Source organism: Physeter macrocephalus, chromosome 7, assembly GCF_002837175.3.
Source record: "Physeter macrocephalus isolate SW-GA chromosome 7, ASM283717v5, whole genome shotgun sequence".
Classification (NCBI taxonomy): Eukaryota; Metazoa; Chordata; class Mammalia; order Artiodactyla; family Physeteridae; genus Physeter; species Physeter macrocephalus.
This window is the reverse complement of record NC_041220.1, coordinates 122,978,073-122,998,929: the sequence shown is the minus strand read 5'-3', so window position 1 is coordinate 122,998,929 and position 20,857 is coordinate 122,978,073. Positions and strand designations below refer to the sequence as shown.

At 40.8% G+C, this 20,857-nt stretch overlaps 1 protein-coding gene and 1 long non-coding RNA gene across 3 annotated transcripts in view; one reads left to right on the top strand and one right to left on the bottom strand.

The window, feature by feature from the left end:
- The window catches only part of LOC102983146 (uncharacterized), a 189,095-nt gene extending 188,677 nt beyond the window's left edge, over positions 1-418 (top strand). Inside the window, exons 8-9 of the long non-coding RNA XR_008617879.1 lie at positions 134-209; positions 303-418. This is a non-coding gene — a long non-coding RNA (uncharacterized lncRNA). The remainder of the gene's footprint in view (positions 1-133; positions 210-302) is intronic.
- Positions 1-20,857, bottom strand: part of SYNPO2 (synaptopodin 2) — a 171,848-nt gene that overhangs the window by 77,176 nt on the left and 73,815 nt on the right. The window lies entirely within an intron of this gene.

Below are 20,857 nucleotides of genomic sequence, written 5' to 3'. Positions count from 1 at the left end.
GTACATCCTACTATCACAGAGCCAGGGATCAAACATTTTCTGAGGGTCTATCATAGGTACAGTGGCAGCTGTTATTATATGTGCTTCTCCTTTCATTCTTTCAAGAATTCAAGGAGATAGTATTGTTTTCCAGATTTACAGATGAAGAAACAGGCTCAAAAAATCCAAGTCACACAATCCATAATAGGTGGCAAAGCCCGTATCCAAAGGTAGGTCTGCTTCCCTCTTTTGCAAAACCCCCTTTCATTAGATCATGCTGCCATACAGTTCTAAGCTTGATATCATAATTTATCTGTTTACAGGTTTGTCCCACCACTGGAAGCAGAGACCATGCATATACATCTGTATATTCACAGCCATTGAGCATGGCACCTGCCATACCATATTTAAGATCAGAATTAAAGAATATATGAATGAATGACTGTGGGTCTGTCTGCTGATGGAGAGAGGACTTTGTGGCCTCCAGCCCTCTAGGCTTGCTCTCGGAGACCGCCTGTATTGACCACACACTCTCTGGAGAGCTTGTGCCCAGGTTCGTGCCTAAACACAAGTTGGGCCTCCTCCACCAAGTCTCTGATGCTTCATCCAACCACTTGTTTCTTCTGTCTCTGCCACAAGATTCCTGAATACTGAGTGCATTTGACTTACTTCTGCCTCATGGGGTATTTCTATCTTAGTGATCAGTGTAACACCACAGAGGCATGACTACATGACACACTCCTTTATTACTTGGCACATAACCTATTTTTCTTTATTTGCAGCCGAAGTCACTGCTACCAAGGGGCTGTCAGTCAGTCAATAAGGTGAGCCCGTGACTCTGGCAGATTCTTTTGGGAAATCAAAAATAGCATGCGCTCTGTCTTCAGATGCTTTCAGGCTTACTAGGGAGATATGATCATACATAAAACAATTAGAGAATGAATGGTACCAACCAGTTTAGAGTAATAGGCCAATTTGAGTCACAGTTTGAGGCCCTGGCTGTCGGTCTTAAGCTTGCCGAAGCCTTAGCTATTCCCCGTTGCACTCCAAAAAGCTCTGCACATGCTATTCACTCCCCAAGAAGCTGACAATCTCCTCCCCAGGTTGGGCACAGGGTCTCACAGGCATAATCATGACCCAGGGCCTGATGCTTTCAAATGTAATCAGAGTCTTCTGGCAAGAGCACCAGGCTAGCACAGCTTGAGACTCAGCCTAGACCAAGCTAAGATGTCTTTCCAAATCAGCTACCTCATGTGTAAACATAAAATTATGCAAGTAAGATTACTGGTTCCAGGAATTAGAATGCATTTCCAAAGCTTGGTTATGGCCTAATTCAGTGACTCCTTTTGGTGTGACCACCTTATTGATTTTTTTTTCTCAGTCAAGGAAGGGAACTGCAAGACCTGCTGCTCATCATCCACACCAGTTGAGTGACCTTTAATCACTTTTAACCGGTTGAGAGAAATCGTAATCAAAGTTGAGCCTTCTGTCAAAGTCTGGAGACCTTTAAGACCAAAGTTACTAGACTTTAGGAGGAAGAATTAAAAAGAGAAGAGAAAGGAGAGTAAGAAAGAAGTGCACATTGCCTTTTGAAGCTCCTCAGTCATTGACCTTTGCAGGGAAGTCTGAAGGGTGCTTGGGCAGAGCCAAATGGGAGGCTCCTGTAGTTCTAACATCTGTGCTTACAGGGAAAGGGGCTGGGAGGTCTGGATCTGGAACTCTTCATTTTACTATAAATTGAATTCCTTCCCTCTCCCAAAATGAAAGCTAGGGTCATTTATTATTTACAAGCAGAAGTCCAAATTCTTACACATTTTCTTCAGAATAACTCATAGAGAAACAATCATTGGAGCTTTCCGAAAAGAAAAATTGAATGCACTCTCCGAAACGTCAGTTAGAAATAAAACAGAATCCAAATGTCCCACCTTACAGAGTCCAAGCAATTCCTAATTTTAGAAAGAGGTGTCACCCAACCTGCTGTATAAGGCTGTGCTAAGAGCCTCGGCTTTTAGGGAAGTTCCCTGCTCCTCCCTAGAAGAGGGCTGTTTCATTTCACGCTTATATGCCTCTCTATAAACACCTTCCTCCCATCTCCGGGGAAAATAAGCATCCTTCTTGGTCTAAAGGTGCCCTTAAAAACATGACAGTATACAATATGAACCGCTAAAAACAAAAACAAAACAGAATAAAGACACACAGGTGCACAAGTACATAAATTAATGTTAGAGATATTGACAGACAAATAAAATGTATACAGTATTTGCTCTAGCTATTCAAATAAACAGTATGAAAATAGCTTTTTGCTCATGAAATTGAGTCTGAAAATTGAGACAGTGTGTGCATAGGAGCAAAAGTGCTCCGTTTTACTTGAGTTTGAACTCAGATTCCCCCATTTAGTAGCTTGTATGAACCTGGGGACAATAATGATAATTTTAGCTAATATTTATTGAGAAATTGTTACACGTCAGGCACTGAGATAGTAACTTCACATGTTACATAACTTTTCTGAGTCATTTTCCTTTTCTGTAGAGTCATGATGATAATATATCCCTTATATGTTTTTGTGAATATAGAAAATCATGTAAAACACCTAGAGATGGGTAAATACCTAGCAGTGAATGCTAGGTATTCCATTAGAGATGGAATAAGTGACTATAAAAATGACTATTTTAAAAATAAAAATGGAACATAGCAATAGCACCGCTAGTATATTTAAACAGCCATCTAATTATTTGTCTACTCTTAGATGTATCAGTATTAAGTGAAGAAAAGGGTCTAAAAGCAGCAATTCTGGTACATATTAGATATTTTAATAACTGAAGAAAGTAAAACTAGAAATAACTAAAGCAACATTTTCTTAGAATCAAAGTGAAAGTCTAAAGAATGAAAAGCATATTTTAGATTTCCTTGATGTTATTTGGGTGGGTTGCTCTGTGTTCTGAGAGAAACTAAATTTTATTATAGTCCTAGAAGAAAATTATTAGACCTTAGTTCTTCATCTATTCTACCTTTATTAACTTGTTCTGTGAACTTGATCCAGTCAATTAACTTTTACACTTGTCCATCTGGATATCTGTAATTAACTCATTAGAAATTATTTATTTGTAATTTCACCTAAAACAATGATAAGGATAATAAGATATCTAAAGAAGACTTTGTCTTGGCATAATTCAGCAAAACCGTGGTGGTTTTATTCAGAGAGACATAGATCACATGTGCAATACACATGAATGGGCAACAGCAACCCACTGGAAGTTTTTGGCCCTTTCGGAGATGTTGATAGGGGAAGTTGTTGGAGCTTTAGGGGGCAATGTCAATAGCACTGAATAACATTCTGTTTCCTGATTCCTCTGATCCAGCCAGGGCATTTATTTAATGGCTAGATGAGATGGAAAAAGGAAGAGCATGTACAACAGTCAGCCTGAAATAGAGTGTGGGACGATGTGGAGGTAGAGTTACTGGCCAAAATCCCTCTCAGTAAAGGACTATGCTCCCTGCCACCCACAGTGGTTCAGCCTAGTTCTAACTCTAGCCCACTTGTAGACTGAAGACAGTGGAAATGGCCACATATGCCTACTATCACCTCTCAAACCTGGAAAAAGATGAGATTATTGTCAAAATCTGAGGCACCCCTCTCCAGTAAAGAGGTGCCAGTGCCAGCTACTACAGGGAATCAGCTTGACAGCTCTGCTGTCAATCTCCTGAAAGGAGAGACAGAGGGCGAGTCCTGTTCCAGGAGCACGAGGCACAGCCAGGCACATGGAGCAGGCTGGGCAGCAGGGCTGAAGGACTGGCAGAAGCTGAGGAATGTTGAGCAGACAAGCAGGATCAGCTTGAAAATCTCAGGGAAGAAATCACAGGGATTCTCTCCTCTAAAAACCTTCCCCCAAACCCTGCTCTATCCGATTAGAGAAGAGGCTCTCAAACTCGAGTGTATGTGAGGATCACCTTGGGATGCTTACTTTTTTTTTTTTTTTTTTTAAATATTTATTTATTTATTTTGGTTGAACCGGGTCTTAGTTATGGCACGCGGGATCTTTAGTTGCTGTGTGTGGGATCTTTAGTTGCGGTGTGGGGACTTCTTAGTTGTGGCGTGCATGCGGGATCTAGTTTCCCAACCAGGGATCGAACCCAGGCCCTATGCATTGGGAGTGCGGAGTCTTACCCACTGGACCACCAGGGAAGCCCCGGGATGCTTGCTTTAATTACAGATTGCCAAGCCCTACCCCCAGAGATTCTGGACCAATCTCAATTGGAGCCCAGAAATCTGCATTTTAGCAAGCACTCCAGGTATTTCTGTAGCAGGTGGTCTAGGACCACAACTGGAGAAGCACTGACCTAAAGGGGACCCATCAAGCTTTGTACTTCTTAATGACAATGCCAAGCACCAGTAATGACATGAAGATGCCATTGGATCTCATATCCAAACAATTCTAATTTTGGATTTCTTTGTGTATCAAGAGCCAATGACATTCAGAAAACATTTTCTGGGAACCCATCATGTGAAAAGCATTGAACAGCATTAAGAATAGTCACGCACACAGATAACTTCAAAACCAGGCTGACTTCGATAGAATCATCAAGTGCTTAGGCTAGGAGACCTGCAGATGAGGAGTCCTTCTAAATGCTGGGATTTAAGAAAGCACTTTGGGAGCGGCACCATCTGAGGTGTAGCTGGAAGGAAGGTAGGACTGCATCTGGTATGAAAAAAAGCACCTCAAGCAGAAGGAAATGTTTAAACAAAGGCAGAGACTATCGATCCAGATTGATGGTATGTGCCTGGCCTGTGGAGTGTGTTAGAGCGGAGACAGAAGCAGAGTAGAAGAGAAGGCTAGAAGGGTGGGCTGTGACCATACCTCAGAGAGCTTTGAACAATAGGCCGAAGTTTGATTTTTGTCCTAAAGGCAATGTATGCAGGATTTTGAGAAGATGAACTGAAAAGGATGTTTTTTTTTTTTAATTTTATGGGTAACACAGTGTTTAACTTAAACAGTATTCTTTTTTTATTGAAGTTTAGTTGATTTATAATGTGTTAATTTCTGCTGTACAGCAAAGTGATTCAGTTATACAAATATATACATTCTTTTTTATATTCTTTTCCATTATGGTTTATCATAGGATTTGAATATAGCTCCCTGTGCTATGCAGTAGGATCTTGTTGTTCATCCATTAAACAGTATTCTTAATAGCCAATTTATCCATGGGGCACAGAATGTTAAAGAAACAAGATGGTACATAAATGTAAAATTTCCCTTCCTTCCACCCTTGTCCCTCAGCCATTTATTCTGGAAGCAACTAATGCTACCTATTTCTTTTGTATGGAGAGGACTGTTTGGGAAAATAGCTTATGGCCCAATACTGGTTGGATAGTAATGGAGAAGAGAAAGGTTAATGACAGAGACACCAGTTTCGCACTGCAAAAGTCCAGGTGATGAAATGAAGCCTTGAAGTAGAGTACAGTCACTGTAAATATAAAGGAGACTCTAAAAAGATATTTCATCATCCTTTACTCCCAATGTCCAATCAGTTTACAAATGGCACAGTAGGAGTCGAAGATGACTGAAATTTTGTCTTGAGGCTTGAGGAATGGTTAAGAGGGGAAGTTATTTTGTGATAGGGAGATGAGGAGACTGTGTGGGAAAGATGAGGTCTATTTTGGAAATTTTTGTTTGAGAAATGACAAATATCCCATTAGAAGGTGAACTATTGATACATAGCTTGGAAGAGATATATATACTGGGAAGTCAAGGGCAAAGAGGTGGTAGTTAAAGCTGTGGGACTGGATGAGCTCGATAGAGGAAGATTAAGGGGCTCCTGAGTACTGAAAAATTCCCACATTTAAGGGGCCAGTAGAAGAAGTGGGGTCAACAGAGACTGAGGAGAAATGGTCAGAGAGTGAGGACATGTGTTATTGAATCTAGGGGGAGAAAGAATTTCAAAGGGGGAGGGGTGGGAGGCTTTCTGGTCAATACCACGCCGTGGTAATAGGGATGTGATGCAGTAAGGAGAAACGCTGAAAAGAAATCAGTGGACCACCTGGTGATGAGCAGATTACCCATGAGCTTTAAAGGGTAACTGCTGAAGAGTGGTGAGGGCAGAATCATGTAAGGGAGCGAGTGAAGGAACACAAAGGTACGGAGGCCCTGGGGAGACCTTTCTCTCAAGAAATGTAGTGTGAATGGAGGGAGAGAGGAAAGGACCTGGAAAAGGGAATAAGGCAGCTAAAGGACTTTCTCCACAAGTGTAGCAGAAAAGGCTGAAGAGAAAGGGTGGAGTTAGGAAGATATTTGATGGAACAAGATCCTGTAAGAGATCGAAGGGGAAAAATTGAAATGAAGGGAGGAAAACCAAGGAGTTCATGCACGCCATGTCACCTTGGCCCTCTCAGCAAAGCAGCCGAGTTTACCTCCATGCTTGAGAGAGACCGAGTTTGTTTTGGGAGGTTTGCTTCCCCACCATCACAATCTCTAAAGAGCTGGGCTGAAAGTAAGTTTGGTCTCTTTGAGTAATCCGGGAAATGTGTTCAAGAACTATCGTGTTCTTTCTGTAGCCCATAAAGAAAAGCAGAGGCAGGAACGTAGAATTCCTTCCAAATGAGTTTCTGGGAGACAGCCGTTGGTCTCCGTTATTTAGGTAACTTATGCAGTGATATTTGGAGAGAGAACTTAAACATCACTATCACACTAGGCTGATCAACTGCAATTTGCTCATTAACATCCTGTGAAAACTACCGAAAGGTATGTACAGTTTACTGCGGAGGGGCGGGAAACGAGTGGACTCAGTGCACCTCCCCGTGATTTGGGTCAATGTAGACTTTTCCCTAGAATTCATTACCGGTGATTCTCCAAGGACCGAGTGCAATGCCCTCTTCCTTATCCTCCCTTTCCTCCTAAGCCTCCTCCCTTTATCGTCACTTGCCCATCCTGGATTTACTCCCAAAATATGGAAGAAAGGCAGAGAGGCAGCATTTCTGCTTAGGTTAAAAGAGGTTATAATAGGGACATGTTAGTTGTGAAGTACTATGTGTCCCCCAAGAGGAGCATAAGGACCTGCAAACATATCTGATTTTGTTCCCAGGTTAATATATTTTACTTTAGCTATTTTTGTTTGTATACTGTCCTGGTCCTTTTTTTTTTTTTTTTTTTTTTTTTGATAGCACTCCAGTTTTAAATCTCACCTCATATGGTTTATATTGTGCCTGCCTCAAGCGATTATGTTATATAAGAAAATTATGTAAGTACATTTAAAGTTAGGCATCTATTCGTTCATCCTTAAATTTGAGAGGACTCTCAGGGAGTGTTTTCTCATTGTTTACGGTTTATTTCCTGAATTCCAATAGCAGTAGTGTGTATGTGAAACCCACACTGCCTATTTCCTCCTTAAGGCTGCATATTAGCTGGTCAAAACACACACTCTTAAGGCTATGCTGCCCTCAAATGGTCTAGGTTGGGAATAACCAACTATTTTTTTCTGGATGGAAACCAGGTTTCCAATCAGACCTGTCTGACTGAAGCGTTAACTCCTGACGGGGAGAAAAACAACAACAACAACAAAAATTATTACGTGCCAAGTCTGAGGAGCACGAGGGAAAAGGAAGATTTTATTTCCCAATATTCCCTCAAAAGGTATAGAGTAAAAAGTACAACAGCAATAGTCACAAGCTTGTTTTTGTTAATTATAGAGTAACTGGCTGCACGTGTGTGGCCACAGGGATGCAGCTGCAGATTATGAGTTGAACTGGCTCCCTTAGGCCTTTGGGACCAATCTTCGGCTTCTCTAGGGCAACCCCCTCATCAGGACTCATGACATCATGTTCCACAACTAAGGACATACAGTCCTTTGGAAAGAATGCTTTCAGGGAAAATATTCAACTCTTCCCCATGTGGCCAAGACTCAAAAAGGAGGCCAGCAATTATGGTGATTACATTAATCACAAAGATGGCTTGTGGAGGAGGGTACCAATGTGGAGGGCCTATAATGGTAGCTCTGTGGGGACTCTGCTCTAATTGGCCACCAAGGCCCGCTAATGCCTATGCTTAGCTTCCCAACTTGTTGATGGGGAAAAGAGGAGACCACCGTCAGGCGGATGAGCAGACTCAGGGTGTGCTGGGCTCTTCTGGGCTGGGCTTATGAGGCAGGTCGGTTATGGAGCTGTTGACTACTTAGCTAGAGAGCCCATCCTGGAACAGGTGGGCCAACTAAAAATGCAGGCAGTGCTGTCCCTTGTGTTTTGCCACATTGTTTCTGATATTTTGGGTGATTTCAGTTAATCGTGAAAAATCCTTCAATAATGAAAGATTTTCAGCTGGGAAAACACTAGTTCTCGTACACTGCTTTGGGGCTGGGCACAGAGACGAACTGGGCCAGTCCAATGAGTAGAAATGAGCCCTCGATTTAGCAGTTTTCTGGTGCTGTGGGAAAGCCCAGGAAAGAACACTGTACTTAGTAACTTGGGATCTAGAATCAGCTCTGCCATACACTGGTTATATGACCATGAGAGAGTCACTTAACCGAAATTTCTGGGCTCAGTTTCCTCATCTGCAAACTGTGACATTTAGCTCAGATTAGTGGTTTATAGACTGCTCTGTGGGGAGGCTGTGCTTCACAGGCTACTGCCAGGACACAGAGTCCTTTCTTCCTTCCCTTTTTAAGCATAGCAAGCCCACTTTGATCCATTTTATAAATCTAAATTTGAAAACCACTGGATCAGATGGGCTATACACCTTTCCTTCCCAGCTACATTATACTGTGATTGGGACAGGTACTCTGAATGGTGATGGTGACACTTACTGGTGGATTTCTTTTTCTTCTGTTTAATCTTAAATGAAATCACATATGGCTCTAAGTCCAAACACTTTCCTGTAAAATGAGTCCCATCTGATTCTGGGGTGATGGCTTGTGTGTGTGCTGGAAGAGGGGTGAAGAAGGAAGGAGTGTGAATCACTGCAGTCTCACAGCTCCTGGGGGACATAGGCCAGGGAAGGAACTAGGGAGAACTCACTAAGCAAACACCAGACAGTTTTAGGAGTGTGGGTACGTGCATAAGTGTGGTTATACTCTATCAGGAAAACCAGCCAGAAAATGGAAGATCATGGTTAAGGAATGGTCTGGAAAAAATACGAGGGAGCATAGGCAGAATAACAACTTTTTAAGCAAGAAGATAGATTAATATATATATTATATATAAGGTAGAAAAACATTTTTCCTCAGGAAGGTATAAGTCCTGAATGGGCCCCAAAAGGGAAATTACACTAAAAAGAGTTGAAAATTTTCCAGAAAACAGAGAAAAAGATTTTAATACACTGTACATATGCATCATTACTAGTAGGAGCCATCATTGATAAAATTAATATTATTTGTTTTCATCCAGGAAGCTTTCCCTTTAAGTTCATTTAAACACAGGATATAATATAAAATGTGCACAACTTTATTTCTCAACCACCAAGAGTTTTTTTTCCCTCTGTAGTGTTTAAGTTGAGATCGTACAAGTGTGGATGGGTGATAATACGGGCTACAGATTAAGTATCGGACCAAGGGACTCAGAATTATGAAATAGCCACTGTTCTAGTTCAAGTATGCTGAGTGAATGCAGAAAAAATTTCTTTTCCACGTGGTGTTTTCATATCGCCATCTGTAATCATATTTGTTGAGAGATTATACTTTATGAGATTGCTCAAACTGCAGTTCATAGTTACATGAATTTCTGAGCTCCGATTTGTATGCCCCCCAATAGATTTCTCTATTGGTGTACCCCATTGTTGTGCTGAAAATGTAATATAGATAGAGAATATTCATCTGGTAGACAAATATTTACTGAGTGTAAACAGCTACAAAATAAGGCAGTAAATAGTGACTACTAGACATATAGTGTAGTAATATGTGCTTATGATATAGGGTTAAGGGTGGGACTTTAGGTAATTTGTTCAGGAAAGGGTTTATGGAGTAAACTTTTGGTCCAGGCCTTGAAGTCTACATAAAATTTAGGTAGAGGTGGGAAGAGAGAACGCGGCAGGTGGGAATGGCAGGAACAAAGCTATGCCAGTGAGAAAGCACAGCCAACATTCAAGGGACAGCTAGGCAGGCAGAGGGTGTGTATTGCAGGGGATGGGAGGGGGGAGGGGGGAGGAGGAATAGAAGACAAGTCTGGGCAGGAGGTTGGATTTATATTGTAGAGGCCTTTGTATTTGCACTGAGGGGAGGAGCAGGGTTATATGGCTGCAAGCACAGAAGCAATGTACAGAATGATTTAAAAGGAGAAGTGACCAATCCAAAATTGCCTCTGGAAGACTATCAAGGTAGTCCAGGTGTAAAATGATGAAGGTTTGAGCTAGAGTGATGGCACTGGAAATGGTGTGTGAATGTGTGTGGGGCGGCGAGTATTAGTGAAAAACTGGAATTCAGTCCAAGGCCACTGCACAGGGTAAAACAATAAGTTGGACAAAATAGAAAAGGTTAGAGCCCTGCACATAAAAACGTTATAGCCACTTTTCAACGGATGGGCTAAATGTGTGTGTGTGTGTGTGTGTGTGTGTGTGTGTGTGTGTGTGGTAAAATAGAAAAGGTTAGAGCCCTGCACATAAAAACGTTATAGCCACTTTTCAACGGATGGGCTAAATGTGTGTGTGTGTGTGTGTGTGTGTGTGTGTGTGTGTGTGATGTCAGGAGTAATTTGTGTGTTATATTTGTACCCATAATTAGCCAGAAAGTCCTGGTGTCATTTTCCATAGTAAAAGAACATTCTTTAAAAATGAAAGCGAAAAAAATAATCTGGAAACAGGGAGATGTGGTTGGGTGCTGATAATCATTACTTTGTGAAGGAGTTTGAGTACTTTTCCATTTCAGCAAGTCATTAGAACAAGTGGAAAATCCATTGGAAGACAGATATACAGTCTGTAAACAGAAGAAGGAATGTAAATTACCCTGATTATTCATAAGCCAACTGGTGACAAGGGTGATGTGTAGCCAAAATTTCCCTGCAAATGGTTTGTAGTGCTTTTCTTGTTTAAAAAAAAAATGAGTATTAGACCCAATTCTTTTGTATTTTACCTCCTTTTTTCTCATGCTAGGGAAAATGTCATAGTTTATGTCAGATGTAACTAGACAATTGAAGAAAATGACTATCTAGAATTACAGAAATTAAAATGGTAACAAGATGTAGTCATTGAATCAATTCAACAACTGCAGGTTGAACGCTCATTATGAAGGCAACTTTGGGCTAAATTTTGGGAGAACCAAGAGAAAGAACAAATTCGGCTCATTCATAGAGAGGCTTGAAATTTAGTTGAGCAAATCTAGCTAAAGAACAAGAGGAAACTAAAAAACCATAAATTATATTGTGGGCCATTGATGTTATCAAGGAATTCATCCAGAGAATTTAGAAAATTCCCAGTCCTCAAATTCCATAATAGCATATAACTCCCTCGTAAAATATTCGTGCGGCAACAACTTGATATCGTCTAAAGTATGTTGGACTACAGTGGGGACTGTTTTTCTGGACTCACCCCCTTGGCTGGTGACCCACCACCTCACACCAGCTTTGCAGAACTCTTGAATGGAAGCTATGCCTTTGCAGGATTGCAAATGGCAATGCTATGAACCTTAGGGATTACTTGAAAGAAGTCAAAACTGGGACTGTAGTACTGTACACGGTTAAGTACGATATAGTAAGATGCCTGTTCAAAAGGGGCTAAAAGAACAGAGAAATCCCTAGAACAGCACTGGCTTCTCAGAAGATGTGGGGCTGTGTTGATAATGAGTCATGTTCAGGATTGGTAGAGATGGGGGGAGGGGGGAAGAGGAGAGGGGAAGGGAGGCATCCCAGCATCCGGCCTTGCCTGATTTCTTGCCTCTGGAATCTTCTCTGCCATCTGTGGAATGGCTACACCCCACCCACAGGCTTAGCACCACCTCAACCAGTAGTCAGTCCTTTTCTTGGGCAGGGGTGATTTCAGAAGCTCTGACAGAGGGCAGCGAGCCTATTATTAAACAATAGATGCCATAGAAGGCACTTTATTTAATCATCATACCAAATCTGTAAAATATTTATCATTTTCCCCACTTATATGTGTAAAGAAATCAAGGCTCACAAAAGTTAAGGAACTTGAGCACGATGGCAGGAGAATGAAATTCAAATCCAAAGTTTTTTACTATGGTAGATTCCCTCTCAGGCTCTGGAACACATATTCTTAGCCCTGGGTTTTTGGGGGCACAGGACTAGGTTACTGATGCTGATCAACTTTGATTGTGTGACCCCGTTTTGACAAGTTTCTGCCTTGTTCTAGAGAACCATCCTGACTATATTCCTGCTTGTCTTACTCTTTGTGACTTACCCTGCCCTCGATAAATTGCATGAAAACCAACTCTTCTACAGTGGGAGACTTTTCTTGCCCCTGTCATACCTCCTCTTCCCAGGATGGAAATCCCATTTCACCTGAATGCTTGGACTCTCTACTACCACCAGGTGCTGTCTGTATACCTAGGTTTCTCAGAATGGTTGTCTTGGATCCTTTGTCTCTGTCATCCATATCCTAGTCCATTTCGACTCTTGAAGTTTGGCTCTTTCTGAAAGGAACTGCTTGCCCAGACTACCCCCAATTTTATGTTCCCATATATTTCCCAAACTCTATTTTACTTGTTACACTTGTCTTCCTTCTAGTACTAGTACTAGATAGATTTGGGAATCTACCTCCCAAATTATTTATCATTCCTTGTGCAGGTCTTTGTCCAGCTCCTTTAGCCCTGTAGCTGGGCTATGTGTGACTCATAATGTAAGTATGGCAGAACAGTGGTGGGAAAAAGCATAGTGTGTTCTTGAGAGGTGCAGAGCTTGACCTAACAAGGGTGGGAGGGTATGTGTGACAGGTCGCTGAAAGTAAAGGTGGATGAGTGAGGTGGAACCACATTAAAAACAATTTTAAATCCAGGATGAGACACTTGGATATAACCCAGGAGTGATGAGAAATTATTACTGGTGCAGGATGGACTGGAGAAGAAAAGAGTGAAGATAGAGAAACTGAGAAACCATTAAAGTTGTGCAAACATGAAGGGATGAGAGCCTGGATTGGAGTTTATCTATTATAACCCATAGGAAGGAGATAAGAGACACAATGTGAAGCAAAAACTATAGACTCAGTGAAAGACTGGATTTATAGAGAGGCAGAAATCAATAATGACTGCAAATTCGTAATTATGGTGGCATCATTGGTAGAAGCAAATAAATCTAGGAAGGGGAATCAATATATTGGGGAAAGGAGCCTAAAACCCCAGCTCTCTTTCCAAGATGTTTCAGTAATAACACTGATTATATTTGAGTACATTGTTAGCAAGTATTCAAGCAGAGGAATGTGTTGAAATCAGGTGAATTGTTGAAGTGAGACTAGAAGGCAAATGAGAGGATCAGGGCTAAACATATCAGTTTGGGATAGATGTGGGAGTAGAAGTCATAAATATGGATGAGGGAACTGTAAGGGAATTCAAGCCTAATCTGGCAAGAGGTCCGCTGTTTTGCACAATGTTCTGGGGCTGGGCGTTTGCTGGGCCAGTGGCCAAAGATGGGCAAGGGAGTTATGGATGGACCGAGAGAATCTGTTATACAATGTGGCTCTAAAATATCCACCTCTGTGCCTAAATATGGCATCTCTAGTGCATGAGAAACCTGATGATATAGCGCCTTTGTGAGCATCTCCCATCTCATCCCACTGAGGGAAGCAGCATACAGGCTGCTGCTACGATTCCCTTTGGGTGCTAAAATGTATTCTCCCACTGAAGGTATTGCAAAATGCCTCTCTTCTAGATCAAATGTAATAATTATCTGAGTTTAACTCTCAGCTGTGTTTAATGCTCATTCTCAAATTTCCTTTCCACAATGTAGATCAGGTGACCAAGATAAGCAAGTTGTTGATTTTATAGCTAAGTCAATGTCCTCAGCTATAAAATGGGAGCCTTCATACCTGATTTCCCTTTCTGTGAAGAAAGAGGACTCTGAAAATAGGTCAATACAGAATTTATATTTTGTCTGAGTGATGGCAGATTGCTTATTTTGGTGTGGTTCTTTTAGTTTGTATGTTCAGAGACTAGTGATGGGTGTAATCAGTATAACTTTTATGTAACTTCAGGACCAAACTAGGCTTCTTTTAGTTCTGATCCTAATTAAAATTAAAAATTTTGTTTAAAAAAATAAAAGAAAGGAAGGAAGGAAAGAATGTGGATATTTACAGAGGACTCTTTTGTGAGGAGGGAATTTTTTGGATACAGACTGACATTTGCCCAGTAATATTCTGAGTTCAGCAAATAACTCAGCACACATGCATTAAGTTTCCAGTGAAAAACATGAAGCTTAAAAAGTAAGTGGAAGGTACTTGGCAGGACACATACTTACATTTGACGAAGGGAAATGTTGTGGTGGTTGTGGCCAAACCTGACAGTCATAGGGATTAACCCATCCTTGCTCATCACAGTAACAGAAATGGACAGTTATCATTGGCACCAAGCCGTGGCTTTCCCAAAGAAATCAGCACCACCCTGGAAGGAAACTGACCTCTGTGTGAGTGTCGTGTGTGTGTTTGCACGAACAGTGCACAGGTATGCCTGACAAGTGAATGAATCATTAAAGACATGAAACTTCTCTAATATATAAACTACTTTCTAAAACGCAGAAAAAAGTCTGATAGTTGATGTACTATAATTCTCTTCTTTCAGATATGAGTCTGAATATAGGTCTCTCTTCTCATTGTGATAACATTTTTTAGCACGGGAAAAAAATGAGACCTTTTGGATGATTTACCCATAGTCACACAGCTAATGAACGGCAGAACAGAAATTCAAACCCATGACGATTTCATTCAAAAATTCAAATATTTTCCACTGCATTTGCTGCCTGCAGAAAAGTGGTGTGGATGGGAAGACAAAGCAGGAGGCTGGCAGGGATAGCCAGCCTACAAAATATACATTTCTAGTTCTACAATATCTAATTCATTTCTAACGTTCGAAGGAAAGGCACTAAAATTAATAAGCACTTGCCCTGTGATGAAAAATAAACTCAGCCTCAGAGAGATTGTAATGGCTTCTCCAAGGCCACAGAGCTAGTATATGAGAGAGCCCAGGATCCAAACCCAGAGATATGTGACTTAAAATGTTAGGCAATAGGCGAAACATTTTCAACTATGCTACCTCTTTAAACCTGACAACAATCCTAGGAGAAGAATGCTACAGTGATGGAAAGAAATTGGAATCCAACACAAGAGAGAGATTTGCTAGGCTTCCTTATGGGTTACTTCAGACAAGTTAGGTCCTGCATTTTGGGAGGAGGGGAGGAAAGAAAAAATATATTAAAAATGTTTTACTTCCCCCAATGGGAAAAATGAGGAGATCAGATTCTGCTTGTAGGCTCAAATCTCTTTCTTTATGTATGGTAAATATTATTCTGTCTTCTTTTATGTTCTGATGAGGGTCTCAATCAGAAGTTAAGATAGTTCTTACATCAGAATTTCTGCAGAGATTAAATAGAGTTCTACAGGTAAGCCTGCAGTTGTGTTCAGGACAATCTGCAGAGCACTGTGACAGTCTCTGGGACTGCCCTGTGAGGTCTACCCCTGTAGAAAACTTTGGTGTTGGGGAGAATTTTATTCCCCTTTTCATTCTTTTTCAAAAGAGGGGAATTCCATTCCCCTCACAGATGGGACAATATAACAGTTCTGGATGTCTCCTGTCACTTTTCTCCTGGGAAGAGGAGCTAATATGATTGGTGAAGAGCCTGAAAGCCACCGAGCCATGATTTTTCCAAGGACTATGGTCATTGAATTGAAAAGTTAGTGACAGCCAGTCCTTTCTCTTACTGGTTTGGACGGGCTGTGTTCATGGGCAGTGGGTTCACCTGTGCTTCAAGATCCAGGAAGTAAGCACACTTTCCCCAGGTAGTGTCAGCTAGGCTTCTGTTCTTCTTGCCAGCTTTCTTGTCTGTGAAGGGGTGAGTCAGGAGGCCCATCACCAGAGGCCAATTAACTTTAATTTAATAAATCTTAATTCCCTACAGGAAGTGCTATTTTAGCCTAACTTAAAAAATGTTAGTTCCCTAAAAGGAAGTGCTATTTTGGTCTCAGGTCCAAGTCACATTGTCCTGTCCACCTGTATTGTGAGTAAAACTGATAATTTAAAGTTAAAACCTAAAAGGAAGGTGGACTGTGTGAGGGCTACTCTAAGGCTAGATAGAACTCTTGAGATAGGCATTTCGGTCCTCTGCTGTCTTGAAAACACTGGCATAACATAACCATCAGCTGGATCTGGCTCCATGTTCTGAAGAGTCATAGGTTTGTTTTGCATTTTTCTTTGTTTTCTGCTTAAAAGGCACATAATAAATACCTGTTGATTGATTAGAGTAAGTTACTAAACAGGAGCTGGTGTTTAAATTAATCATACTTGAGCCAAAACAGCTGGTCTAAGGCACTGAACCAATCTCAGAAATCAAATATATCTACCTTCCCACCAGAAAATAACATGTTGTATTTTTAGATGAAGGGAGAGGAGGAAGAGGAAAAGGTGCTGAAGGGACCTCTTACTGGCACCAGAAGTGCTCAGTCTGAAAGGCACTCCAGCTTTCTGCCACCTCTGAGAGTGTCGTGCTAATAGCCGGCAAGTCCGAAGAGGCAAAGGGTCATCGAGGGTCAAAACAAATGGAAAGATTCCATGTACTGTGGAATTTATGTTGATGTTCCTCTGAGGAAAACAGAAGTAACTTTTGATTGACTGCATCATTCATTCATTTATTGGCAAGGAGGTACAGAGCACCTATAACTCTTCTAGGTAGAACAGTTTTCTTTGCACTTGCAAATGCTTCCAAGATGAAGGGAACCTGTAGAAAACCCGATGTGGTCATAGATCAAACCATGTTCTCCAGGCCAACTTCACCAATAATAAAGCTGATTTTTCTTTTTCTTTTTTTGGCTCCATCTGTCTAACTCTGGTCTGTTTCTTAATTGGTTCCGAAATTAAAAGGGAGAGAAGGGGATGATTCATTATTGCCCCCTAAAATTTCACAATGTTTATTTGTATAAAAAAACAATTAAATTTTATGGAACTTGTTCTTAAAATATTCCTTAGTTTAGACTGGTTTGCATCAACCAAATTTTTGGTAAGTGCCAATGGACAGTAGTTAGATGTTACACTTCCTGCCATGTTCCTGTGATGCAGCTAGCTGAAGAACCACGTTGGCTGTAGGATGGAGGAGACTGAAAGAAGTTGCCCAAATAGAAGGCCACTCTGCTTCCACATTGGAAGATGGAGGTGGCCAGTGGATACAGGCTGGGCTTGGCTAAGATTCTTAAGAAGTTTAGGGTTTTCATTCAGAGCTCATGTATATGGAAAGGCAACAAAGGCCCCCAATTGCACATCTTACAGTATGATCTCATCAACTTAATCCTGGAAACCCTTTGAAGCAAATATAACTAAATGCCTACCTTAACCATAACAAAATGGAAAGCTTTATCAAAGCATTTAACATTGAGCAATCACTTCCCGAGTATTCCTTATACGGCATTTGAGGATTCAAGCAAAGCCCCTCGAGTATTCCTTGTGTTTTTGAAACACACTCTTGGTAACCAAATAAACTAACTTGCCAAATAGGTTTATTGACTCCTAGCCAGTTAAATGTCAGAATCATTTACCAAAGTCACTCACCTTGGTTCTGGAATGTTGGATCTGTAGCTCTCTGTTTTGGCAGTAATTGGATATAGCATGGTCGGTTTTCTATTACAACTCCTCTCAACTTATAACAGTAAAATAAGGTTATCTGCATTTGGAAGTATATTTATCTTTTTATTATTTACAAACGCATTTGTGATTGGTGAGTTAGGGTAGATGCATGCATGCACCTTGCCCAAGGGAGGTATCAAGTTATTAAAAAGTATACAGTGGAGGAAAAAAAAAAGATGCAAAACCTATTCCTGTTTTTCTTAGTGAGTATTAAGGAATACTACAGGACAGAATTAGTCACTAGTGCCCTGGATCCTGAAATAATCAATAAACAATCAAATGAAATCATCAAACTACTAGAACTCTAGATTGACACAAACAGAAGCACAATCTGTGGAAATTTCTCAGTAATACATCTGTTTATCTACATTTTGCTCTCACTAAATTGTTGAACCCCTTAGGTTAGAGATTCAGTTTACTCATCCAAGAGTCTGTGCCTGGTACATGGTAGGCATTTGACATATAATTGTTAAGTGAATGAAAGCAGTTGATCATTTATAACTCAGGAGTAAAATAGATTTCAGGTAGAAGCTTCTGCTATGTGAGTACTGAATACAATTTACAGGTACCTCTCCAGGAAGCCTCACGAATGTCAGTTATTATCCTTTGCTATCATTATTAAATAGAAGTCCTAAAGAATGAACAGAAATGGCACCTAATATTGTTAATTAAAAGTAGACAAAGATATAATTGAAACTATAAAAGCACTCAATCTTTTTCTTATGGTAAGCACCCAATATTAAATGGAAACAATAGAACATTCCCACAAAGCAATTCTATTAAACTTCACTCTACTTTTTAAGAAGGAAGGTTTTCATCTAAGATCAGTTTTGTTGCCATTTCTACTAATTTTTCATGTTTTAAAAGATAACTGATTTTAAAAAAAAAGCAAAAAACCCTGTAATCAACTTCTAAATCAACAGCTACTTCCACATATTAGTGATCTTGTAGAAAGAACACCCAGAACTTAATAAAACCCCAGAAGACTTTAGAAAAATCTGACTCACAAGAACGTAGTGCTTATTTGGTTTCAGGCCATGGGCTACTTCATTGTAGGGATTTTCTAAGTCAGATAGTGTTACACTTGGAATATGCCAGCAAGCATTAATAATAATGACCGTAAAAGAAAAGCTGGCCTTCCCCAGTCAGATGTAAGACTAGGCTTTCCAAATCCAGTGTTCTGCTTAGGGCACCAGAGGGCAGTAAACGCACTGTTAATTGATCACATAAACCTTTTATTACAATCTGGAGAGAAATGTATTTCCATACAACTGCATTTTCCAATTTAAAAACTACACATATAAGTGGTTTGAAAGACAATACATTTTTTTTTTTGGTCTCAGATGCATTTTTGGAGCCATACAGAACGTTTACAAAGTACAATGAGATATCTATATAGCAATTCAGGGACTTACAGTTCAACTTAATATAACAGAAAAATGAAGACAATACTACATTGGGACCTTGGTCTAAAATTTACCTGTGTAGTGTAGGAGATACTGAATGTGGTAACCTATCAGAGACAGAGTGCTGTGTTTATATTAGCAATGAATTTAAGAGGTGCAAGGGCCCTTGAGGTCAACTAATTAGCCAAGCCCCTCTTTTTAACTGACCTGGAAAGTTTACTGGATTCTCTCACTGGATAGAAGCTAAGCTATAATCAGAACAGCAGTCTCCTCATTCCTCTCATTCTACAGTTGGTTTTTTTTTTAATTAATTAATTTATTTTTGGCTGCGTTGGGTCTTTTTTTTTTTTTTTTTTTTTTGGCTCCGCTGCGCGGCATGTGGGATCTTAGTTCGCTGACCAGGGATCGAACCCACACCCCCTGCATTGGAAGCGCAGAGTCTTAACCACTGGACAGCCAGGGAAGTACCATGCGTTGGGTCTTCGTTGCTGCGCGTGGGCTTTGCCTAGTTGTGGCGAGCCGGGGCTGCTCTTTGTTGCGGTGCACGTGCTTCTCGTTGTGGTGGCTTCTCTCGTTCCGGAGCACGGGCTCTAGGCACGCGGTCTTCAGTAGTTGTGGCATACGGGCTTAGCTGCTCCACAGCAGGTGGGATCTTCCCGGACCAGGGATTGAACCCGTGTCCCCTGCATTGGCAGGCAGATTCTTAACCACTGTGCCACCAGGGAAGCCCGTACAGTTTTTTATTTTGCCACAAAGGTCTAGGAATCCTAACTTGGAAATGCAGTAGTGTTCAAAATCACTCGATCTTGTCTCTGCAAAAGTTTCTTTCAAGAGGTGGGGAGAAAATAAACCCAGTAATATCACATATTTGAAGCTTTAAATTTTTCTCTACCTATGGCAAATCAATATATACATTTCACGATCTTCCAAAGTAGTACCCTGTCACTCCCTAACCTCAACCCCAGGACTAAGTAGAAGACGTTACTCTCTCAACCTCAGCAAACTCACATAAATCTGGTCCCCTTTCCTTCTTGGCATGCTCTAGCACTGGATCATGATTAGAGATGTTACTAAATGAGACCAGAATTGGCTATCAATGCTTTCTTAGTTGTGACCTTCCAAAGCCTGGACTTCAATCTGGAAAATCTGTCATTCATTTTCCCTACTGATTTAAGAATGTCAGCATCAGGGGAAATGGTTAAATGACCAATGGTAAAATGACCTCTGGGAGAGAAGACATCTCAGTGAAGCCAGGACATTGCTGTAACAGTCACACTGAGACATTTCATTTCTGGACTTTGTTGATCTATCTGGAACAGGAGTTCTGACTAGCATGAGTAAGTTCAAGGGCCGCCAGTGACTTTCTTCTGACCCCTGCGGCAATTTCTTCCTTCTTTAAAGAACATATGCTGCAATGAACATTGTGGTACATGACTCTTTTTGAATTATGGTTTTCTCAGGGTATATGCCCAGTAGTGGGATTGCTGGGTCATATGGTAGTTCTATTTTTAGTTTTTTAAGGAACCTCCATAATGTTCTCCATAGTGGTTGTATCAATTTACATTACCACCAACAGTGCAAGAGGGTTCCCTTGTCTCCACACCCTCTCCAGCATTTATTGTTTCTAGAGGTTTTGATGATGGCCAATCTGACCGGTGTGAGATGATATCTCATTGTAGTTTTGATTTGCATTTCTCTAATAATTAGTGATGTTGAGCAGCTTTTCA